This window comes from Oncorhynchus keta, unplaced genomic scaffold (genome assembly GCF_023373465.1).
Source record: "Oncorhynchus keta strain PuntledgeMale-10-30-2019 unplaced genomic scaffold, Oket_V2 Un_contig_24293_pilon_pilon, whole genome shotgun sequence".
Taxonomy (NCBI): domain Eukaryota; kingdom Metazoa; phylum Chordata; class Actinopteri; order Salmoniformes; family Salmonidae; genus Oncorhynchus; species Oncorhynchus keta.
This window is the reverse complement of record NW_026283819.1, coordinates 16,612-27,351: the sequence shown is the minus strand read 5'-3', so window position 1 is coordinate 27,351 and position 10,740 is coordinate 16,612. Positions and strand designations below refer to the sequence as shown.

At 41.4% G+C, this 10,740-nt stretch overlaps 1 long non-coding RNA gene across 1 annotated transcript; it reads left to right on the top strand.

The window, feature by feature from the left end:
• The first annotated feature begins 702 nt into the window (after positions 1-702).
• LOC127921985 (uncharacterized) lies at positions 703-9,977 on the top strand. Its single transcript, XR_008110127.1, has 2 exons — positions 703-784; positions 7,864-9,977. It is a non-coding gene; the product is annotated as an uncharacterized LOC127921985 (long non-coding RNA).
• Positions 9,978-10,740: the final 763 nt, after the last annotated feature.

Sequence of the window (10,740 nt, the reverse complement as noted above, 5' to 3'; positions counted from 1 at the left end):
CATCTGAGTGTGAACTGAGAGAGAGTTTAGTTCAGTAGCGGTGTGTGGGTAAAATCACTGGGGAAGCCAAAAAAGGACATATTACAACCTTTAAGTTATGATCATTTCATTGTTTGCTCTATAACCTGTTAGTTCACCTTGTGACCGTGATACTGTATATAGGCCTAAAGGATGAAACAATAAGACAGTGGCAGAATAAATTCAACCTTTGTTACATCATAAAACCGGAGAGCAATCTCTGTCCAAGTACACAAAGCATGTAACAAACACTTACATGAACTACAGCATGGTCAAGGAAGTTAATGTTTAAGACATTTTCGTACTACTTAACTATTGATTTAGATCCACGGGGAGTTACTGCAAGTCGCAAAGAAAACAGGAGCTACCTCCACTATTCCAGCACCATTTCAACTTCAACATTTCAACATCAAATTACATATCCTTAGTCTACAGTCATGGCCAAACGTTTTGAGAATGACACAAATATTAATTTTCACAAAGTCTGCTGCCTCAGTTTGTATGACGGCAATTTGCATATACTCCAGAATGTTATGAAGAGTGATCAGATGAATTGCAATTAATTGCAAAGTCGCTATTTGCCATGCAAATGAACTGAATCCCCCCAAAAACAATTCCACTGCATTTCACCCTGCCACAAAAGGACCAGTTGACATCATGTCAGTTATTCTCTCGTTAACACAGGTGTGAGTGTTGACGAGGACAAGGCTGGAGATCACTCTGCCATGCTGATTGAGTTCAAATAACAGACTGGAAGCTTCAAAAGGTGGGTGATGCTTGTAATCATTGTTCTTCCTCTGTCAACCATGGTTACCTGCAAAGAAACACATGCCGTCATCATTGCTTTGCACAAAAAGGACTTCACAGGAAAGGATTTTGCTGCCAGTAAGATTGCACCTAAATCAACCATTTATCAGATCATCAAGAACTTCAAGGAGAGCAGTTCAATTGTTGTGACGAAGGCTTCAGGGCACCCAAGAAAGTCCAGCAAGTGCCAGGACCGTCTCCTAAAGTTAATTCAGCTGCGGGATCGGGGCACCACCAGTACAGAGCTTGCTCAGGAATGGCAGCAGGCAGGTGTGAGTGCATTTGCACGCACAGTGAGGCGAGGACCTTTGGAGGATGGCCTGGTGTCAAGAAGTTCAGCAAAGAAGCCACTTCTCTCCAGGACAAACGTCAGGGACAGATATTCTGAAAAGGGTACAGGGATTGGACTGCTGAGGACTGGGGTTAAGTCATTTTCTCTGATGAATCCCCTTTCCGATTGTTTGGGGCATCCAAAAAAAAGCTTGTCCAGAGAAGACAAGGTGAGCGCTACCATCAGTCCTGTGTCATGCCAACAGTAAAGCATTTTGAGACCATTTATGTGTGGGGCTGCTTCTCAGCCAAGGGGAGGGGCTCAATCACAATTTTGCCTAAGAACACAGCCATGAATAAAGAATGGCACTAACACATCCTCCGAGAGCACTTTCCAACCATCCAGGAACAGTTTGCACGCACAACCTTTCCAGCATGATGGAGCACCTTGCCATAAGGCAAAAAGTGATAACTTGTGACGTTCTAACCTTAGTTCCTTTATTATCTTTGTGTTAATTTGGTCAGGCGTGAGTTGGGTGGGTAGTCTATGTTCTTTTTTCTATGTTATATTTCTGTGTTTGGCCTGGTATGGTTCTCGATCAGGCGGGTGTCGATCACGTCTCTGATTGAGAATCAGCCTGTTTTCCCATTTTGGTTTGTGGGTGATTGTTTTCTGTGTCTGTGTTTTCCACACAGAACTGTTTCGTTTTTTAGTTTGTGTAGTGTTCAGTTTTGATTTACTTCATATAATTGTCAATAAAAGCTTTTGACACTTGTGAAATGCTTGTAATTATACTTCAGTATTCCATAGTAACATCTGACAAAAATATCTAAAGACACTGAAGCAGCAAACCTGGTGGAAATTAATATGTGTGTCATTCTCAAAACTTTTGGCCATGGCTGTAATACAGTGACAACTGAAAGATACCAAAAAACTTTTTAGTCAATCAATGTAAGCTAAATATGATGTGGCTGTCCCTGGTTCTGATTTCTGTTTGCGTGAGCGTTTGTGCAAGTAGAAAAATCATTTTGACTCACCCTACTAGAGAAACGCCAATGCCATCCTCCTCTCATTCATGTTGTTGAAACTCTGTCATGCAGTACACGCCTTTATTTGTTGTTGTCCTAGGCTACTAGGCTAAAATGTTTGCTCGCTCGTCTAACCTTCTTTCATGGGCAACATTAGCTAGTTAACATTAGCCTTCTACATCTAGCTACATATTGAACTTCCATCCTCTCAGGCCAGGGGCACAATGTATGAATTGATGGATGGATCAGAATTGCTGTTATAATCATTGGCCAGTACGGAGAATTGAGTAAAACCACAAGTCCAAATCCCAATCTCCATCCATGGCTAATTTAGGAAAGGGATCATTTTAGCTAGCTTGCTAACCACAGGAGGACAACAACACAACGAGAAGCAACAATTCACGTTGTTTCTGTCAATGATGTATGCTCTCAATGCAATTTGACAGGAGTGATGCCAAATCAAAAATGCCTTCCCTTGACACTTTTTGGTGCGCCAGGACCATTCACAGTTGAGTTCAGTCAGTTTAGCTCAACGCTGTTCGGCTTCTATATTATAAATGTTTTATATCAAGGGAGGCCAAATGCTCACTGGCTTCCCTTGCGTTCAATGCAACGGGCGGCAACAATGTCATACTCTTTTTGACCAGACAGATTCAGATAGAAGGGCTACACATACAGAGACAGAGGGGTGCTGTTTCGCTCGCTCGGATGCTTTCGCCATTTAAATAAATTTAGCCTCATGTGCATTGAAGGAAAATTATAAAACACAGAGAGACAAAAGATAAATTATTTTATTTTTTTCTCTGTCAATGTATTGGGGAAGCCTGGCTTCCCATGGCAACAACGAATACACCCTACTGGTTTAGTTGTGTGCCGAGGCATTGAATCTGCATCAGGGCCAGACAAACCACAAACAGACAGGCCCACCTAGACCCCCCCATCTCACATTCTATCCCCTGAAAGTCACACAGGAAGTTAGAGCAGCATCAGAAGTACGCTCTGTTCTTCTCTGAGGTCTGGCTTAACGCTCTGACACTGCCGTGTCCCCTCGCCTGTGCCTTCAGTGTCTTTACACAGTGTGTGTGTGTGTGTGTGTGTGTGTGTGTGTGTGTGTGTGTGTGTGTGTGTGTGTGTGTGTGTGTGTGTGTGTGTGTGTGTGTGTGTGTGTGTTTGAATGCGGTGCGATGCAGTGCAGTGAAGTGCAGGAGAGGAAGATGTTAAATTTTGCATTATTGCATCTGCCTCCATCTCACTGTAGTTGCAACTTGTTTTCTTGTATTCTTTTTTTTTTAATCTTTCAAAAATAGATTGGACAATTATGGTATAATAACCTATTTTACATTAGAATAGGCCTTTTAAACTGTTACATTGACTGATAAGACTGATAAATTATACACCGAATAAAAATATAAACACAACACGCAACAATTTCAAATATTGTACTGAGTTACAGTTCATGTAAGGAAATCAGTCAATTTAAATAAATGGATTAGGCCCTAATCTAAGGATTTCACATGACTGGGAATGCAGATATACATCCATTGGTCACAGATACCTTTTAAAAAGGTAGGGGCGTGGATCAGAAAACCTGTCAGTATCTGGTGTGACCATCATTTGCCACATGCAGTGCGGCAAATCTCCTTCCTATAGAGTTGATCAGACTGTTGATTGTGGCCTGTGGAATTTTGTCCAACTCCTCTTCAATAGCTGTGCGAAGTTGCTGGATATTGGCGGGAACTGGAACACGCTGTCGTACAAGTCGATCCAGAGCATCCCAAACATGCTGAATGGGTGACATGTTTGGTGAGTATGCAGGCCATGGAAGATCTGGGACATTTTCAGCTTCCAGGAATTGTGTACAGATACTGTAGATCCTTGTGACATGGGGCCGTGCATTAACATGCTGAAGGTGTTGGTGGCGGATGAATAGCACAACAATGGGCCTCAGGATCTTGGCATGGTATCTCCGTGCATTCAAATTGCCATTGATAAAATGCAATTGTGTTTGTTGTCCGTATTTTATGCTTGCCCATACCATAACCTCACCTCTGTTCATAATGTTGACATCAGCAAATCGCTCGCCCATCTTCCCGGTACAGTTGAAACCGGGATTCATTCGTGAAGAGCACACTTCTCCAGCGTGCCCGTGGCCATCGAAGTTGGTAACGACGCCAACCTACAGTCAGGTCAAGACCCTGGTGAGGACAACAAGCACGAAGATAAGCTTCCCTGAGATAGTTTCTGGCAGTTTGTACAGAAATTCTTCGGTTGTACAAACTCAGTTTTATCAGCTGTCTGGTTGGCTGGTCTCAGACGATTCCGTAGGTGAAAAGCCGGATGTGGAGGTCCTGGGCTGGCATGGTACACATGGTCTGCCATTTTGAGGCCATTTGGACACACTGCCAAATTATCAAAAACTACAGTGGAGGCGGCTTATGGTAGAGAAATTAATACTCAATTATCTGGCAACAGCTCTTGTGGACATTCCTGCAGTCAGCGTGCAAAACTTGAGACATCTGAGGCATTGTGCTGTGTGACAAAACTGCACATTTTAGAGTGGCCTTTTATTGTCCCCCAGCACAAGATGCACCTCTGTAATGATATGCTGTGTAATGATCAAGCTTCTTGATATGCCACACCTGTCAGGTGGATGGATTATATTGGCAAAGTAGAAATGCTCACTAACAGGGATGTAAACAAATTTGTGCACAACCTTTGTGAGAAATATGCTTTTTGTGCAAATGGAACATTTTTGGGATCTTTAATTTCAGCTCATGAAACATTTAGGGATAAGGTCAAGGTTAGGTTTGGTCGCATATGAAACAAAATATTTAGCTGTGTGACCAGGAGTTTTATTTTGGGAGCACTGTGCGACTAGGAAAAAATTGGCCAGATAATAATTGTTATAATGATAAGGCTTCCTGTACCTTTGTTTCCGAGTTCCCTTGAGAAAAAGCCAGCTCAAATTCGTTAGCGTCATAGTTGCACCATTACTTCAGTGAAAACAGGTTGCTTCTAGCACAACCAAGTCAAAAGATCTGACCCATATTAACTGCTCAACATTTTACTATAATAAACTTTTTACATTCATAAACCATGACATGGGTTGTCCTAAAAGTACTTGCGCTTTGTTAACCATTTGTTTACACTTTGTTCAGTCATTTTACATCATTGGCTAGCAAGCTAACAACCTGCTCACTTCACCACTATATCCAAACTTTTGGAGGCACCGAAAGAAAGGAGAAGGGATTAACTGCAGCCGAATCAGAGCACCACTCTGAGTGGTTTCACCTCCTCCACCCATCTCAAACCTATTCTTCAGGAGATCAATAATCATAGTAATGAATGAATGACATATCTCTTGCATGTCATCATCACAAACCTGACGTTTTTAAAGAGACAGTGTACAACGCATCTAATAGGAAAATAGTGTTTTTACACAATGCAGAATCCTAATATTCCACAAATGACTTCAAAAGCAGCTTGAATTGAAATATGTCCAATATAGGCTGTATCTAAATACATTTAAAAATATATATTTTTGGTGCTCCTACATTTCATGTGGTGCTCTTAACTTTTCTAAATTGTGCTCCTATTTTTTATATTTGGGAGCACCAGTGCTACCAATTAATACTAGGCAAGTCAGCTAAGAACAAATTCTTATTTACAATGACAGCCTAGGAACAGTGGCTTAACTGCCTTGTTCAGGGGCAGAACGACAGATTTTTACCTTGTCAGCTCGGGGATTCAATCTAGCAACATTTACGGTTACTGGCTCAACGCTCTAACCACTAGGCTACCTGCCGCCCCACATTTAAACCTGGGTAGATGAACCACAGGTTCACTGTGGCATCAACCAGCTTGTCGAGCAGACATTCATCCAATGCAACTCGTATTATTACATTAACATACACGTTACACACAGTACACATTACATATGCAGGAATCAATACCTGAACCCCACTGTATATTAGCCTGGGTACCAGTCTGTCTCTGCCATCATGCCACCCTTGACATGGCAAAGAGTTGACATGATCGCACAAAGAGATCTGGGACCAAGCTAGCCGTAGATGTGACCAACCAGGTAAAAAAATTCAGGTTGTCTGCACGCCTAAAGATCATGGTACAGTAGCTCTCTGAGCTAAAGCCTAGGCATAAACTCTGGGAGATGACACAAGTCTGCAGAATTCACTTTACTTTATACAGTTTAAATATGTCAGGCTGCCATTGACATACACACTGTCATGCAAGTCTGCCATTGACATCAATGCACAACTACGGACCTCATTTACTCAAGGATCTGAGAAAACGGGTATAAATCTGCTATATAGCTGCATCTAGTGGCCACTGCATTTCCTTCATCTACCCAGTCCTGTCCGATCTGTTTATGCAGAAGGCAGGAAACTATTTCTCTGATGAAATGCAGTGTTTCCTCAGTCTCTCAGTCGATGGCATCATCTGCCTGTCAGATAAGGAACTGCAGCCAGCTTTGGATATTATAAGGTGGCCTGTATGTAAAAATGTGTGTGTGTGCACGTGCGTGCGTGTGCACGTGCACGTGCGTGTGTTTGTGTGCGTACGTGTGGATGTGTGGCATACGTGTGTGTTTTTTTTCTCAACATGGGAATTGGAACTTGTACTTCAACTAAAACTACATTTAGTCCAGGAGGACATTTAATCTGTGTCTGGTCAATAACTCAACTCTCTCACCAACAACTTCCTTCCCATCTTTTTTACGTGTCAAGGTAAGGGTTTGAAAAACAACAATTTAATAAAACACACATACACATACACCTACACATTAACACACAGAAACAGTACATCAATATAATTAATATCATAGGCCTAATAGTACTTTAGAGCTCTTTTTGCAAACAATATAGCTATGTTTTGTGAAGTTATTAATTACACTTGGATGGTGTATCAATACACCCTTCCTAACTCAGTTGCCGGAGAGGAATGAAACTGCTCAGGGATTTCACCATGAAGCCAACGGTGACTTTAAAACAGAGTTTAATTGCTGTATTATGAGAAAATTGAGGATGGATCAACAACATTGTAGTTACTCCACAATACTAACCTAAATGCATAAAGTAGATGTCATTTCTTCTAGGTATGGGTCCTCCTATGAGTGCAGGCGTTTGCATAAAAAAAATGTATGCACATAACAGTTCCTTGGTCAGTCGCCCTAGGTGAGACAAAAAAATTGCAACCTGCTTTTTCTCAGCTAATAGTCGGCACAAAATAATATTTTAGCAGCCCAATTCATAAGCAAATGAAACACATTTTTTTTTACATCTGGTTATAATCAGTTCAATGACAATAACATTTCCTGATTACACTAATAAAATCACCAATGTCAATATTAAATTAGGTTTTTAACATTTTGTGCATTGATTGGGGAAAAACAGCTTGCAATCAAGAGAAAATGTGTTCTGAAAAATCTCTTACCATATTTCTCCAATGTCATACCAGAGTGTCTTGTTTGCAACGAAACGGTTGTTGTTTGTAAATAATAAAAAAATTATACATCCTTATGAATCTAAGCACTGCTCCTTTAAAAGTGACCTTCCTACCCAGACAGAGGCTCACCTACGCAGAAAAATGTAAGCTTCAAGTGCTGGCTACTCATCCACTTCTTAATATATCTGGAGTACTTCTCCTGTCCTATTCGGTGTCCTGTGTGAATCTAAGTGTGCGTTCTCTAATTCTCTCCTTCTTTCTTTCTCTCTCTCGGAGGACCTGAGCCCTAGGACCATGCCCCAGGACTACCTGACATGATGACTCCTTGCTGTCCCCGGTCCACCTGAGTGTGCTGCTGCTCCAGTTTCAACTGTTCTGCCTTGTTATTATTCGACCATGCTGGTCATTTATGAACATTTGAACATCTTGGCCATGTTCTGTTATAATCTCCACCCGTCACAGCCAGAAGAGGACTGGCCACCCCACATAGCCTGGTTCCTCTCTAGGTTTCTTCCTAGGTTTTGGCCTTTCTAGGGAGTTTTTCCTAGCCACCGTGCTTCTACACCTGCATTGCTTGCTGTTTGGGGTTTTAGGCTGGGTTTCTGTACAGCACTTTGAGATATCAGCTGATGTACGAAGGGCTATATAAATACATTTGATTTGATTTTGATTTGATTTAACCCAACAATAGACTTCCGTAAAAGATGACTGGGTTTCAACGTTTCTTTTTTTCAATTAATAGGGACAAAATAGCAAAGTACATTTTTGTCTCCTCCAAGAATGTCATAGACTAATCAATATATTCCCATATGCAGAGGTATGTCTTTTGTGGGCCTTTTTAAAGCTTGTTTATAGCATAAGGCATCATGAAGTTAAGTATTGTTATAGAATGCTTTATATGATCTGGATACCTTTTCTTTATTTATTTCAAAATATAAAGCTAACAATAGGTATCCTTTTAGCCCTTTTCTTTAACAAAGGATATGGCATACAGTACCCTCATTCAATTTGAGCTCTGTTTTTATACCGAATACACCAAGTCCTTATATAAGAAAGGAAGCTATACAGGGCATTCAGAAAGTATTCAGACCCTTCCACATTTTGTTACGTTACAGCCTTATTCTAAAATGGATTAAATAAATGTTTTCCACATCAATCTACACACAATACCCCATAATGAAAAAGCGAAAACAGTTTTTTTAGAAATGTTTTCAAATGTATTAAATATAAAAACCAGATATCTTACAAAGTATACAAACCCTTTGCTATGAGACTCGAAATTGAGCTCAGGTGCATCCTGTTTCTATTGATCATCCTTGAGAAGTTTCTACAACTTGGTTGGGGTAAATTCAAGAGCTCCTCTGTTGAGATGGGAAAACCTTCCAGAAGGACAACCATCTCTGCAGCACTCCACCAATCAGACCTTTACGGTAGAGTGGCCAGACAGAAGCCACTCCTCAGTAAAAGGCACATGACAGCCTGCTCGGAGTTTGCCATAAGGCACCTAAAGGACTCTCAGACCATGAGAAACAAGATTATCTGGTCTGATGAAACCAAGATTGATCTCTTTTGCCTGAATGCCAAGCGTCTCGTCTGGAGGAAACCTGGCACCATCCCTACAGTAAAGCATGGTGGTGGGCGCATCATGCTGCGGAGATGTTTTTCAGCGGCAGGGACTGGGAGACTAGTCAGGTTCGATGGAAAGATGAACGGAGCAAAGTACAGAGAGATCCTTGATGAAAACCTGCTCCACAGCACTCAGGACCTCAGACTGGGGTGAAGGTTCACCTTCCAACAGGACAACAACCCTAAGCACACAGCCAAGACAACGCAGGAGTGGCTTCGGGACAAGTCTCTGAATGTACTTGAGTGGCCCATCCAGGGCCCAGATTTGAATCCGATCGAACATCTCTGGAGAGACCTGTAAATAGCTGTGCAGCGACGCTCCCCAGTCAACCTGACAGAGCTTGAGAGGATCTGTAGAGAAGAATGGGAAAAACTCCCTAAATACAGGTGTGCCAAGCTTGTAGCGACATACACAAGAAGACTTGAGGCTGTAATCGCTGCCAAAGGTTCTTCAGCAAAGTACTCAGTAAAGCATCTGAATACTTATTTAAATGTAATATTTTTATTAATCTGTTTTTGCTTTGTCACTATGGGGTATTGTGTGTAGACTGATGAGGAGATACAAATGGAATAAAATTGAATTTGATTTTAGAATAAGGCTGTAATGTAACAAAATGTGTAAAAAGTCAAGGGAATACTTTCGAATGCACTGTATATTTAGAACCCCTATTAATTCAATTCCATCTCTGTGGGCCTAGTAATAATGATTTGTCATTTAACTTTTAAAATGTATTAAATTTTACTGGAGCATAAACCCAACCCAACAGTAGTGTGTATTTGTTTAATCTTTTTTTTTTGACCTTTACTTAACTAGGCAAGTCAGTTAAGAACTAAATTCTTATTTACAATGACGGCCTACCAAAAGGCCTCCTGCGGGGACAGAGGCTGGGATAAAAAATTTAAAAAAACTATAGGACAAAACACACATCACGACAAGAGAGACAACACAACACTACACAAAGATAGACCTAAGATAACAGCATAGCAAGACAGCAACACATGACAACACAGCATGGTAGCAGCACAACATGACAACAACATGGTGGCAACACAACATGGCAGCTGCACAACATGGTAGCAGCACAAAACATCGTACAAGCATTATTGGGCACAGACAACAGCACAAAGGGAAAAAAGGTACAGACAACAATACATCACCCAAAGCAGCCACAAATGTCAGTAAGAGTGTCCATGATTGAGTATTTGAATGAGTCTCAAGTTTGAGTGTTTGTTGCAGCTCGTTCCAGTCGCTAGCTGCAGCGAACTGAAAAGACGAGCAACCCAGCAATGTGTGTGCTTTGGGGACCTTTAACAGAATTTGACTGGCAGAACGGGTGTTTGTGGAGGATGAGGGCTGCAGTAGGTATCTCAGATAGGGGGAGTGAGGCCTAAGAGGGTTTTATAAATTAGCATCAACCAGTGGGTCTTGAGACGGGTATACAGAGATTACCAGTTTACAGAGGAGTACAGAGTGCAGTGATGTGTCCAGTAAGGAGTATTGGTGGCAAATCTGATGGCTGAATGGTA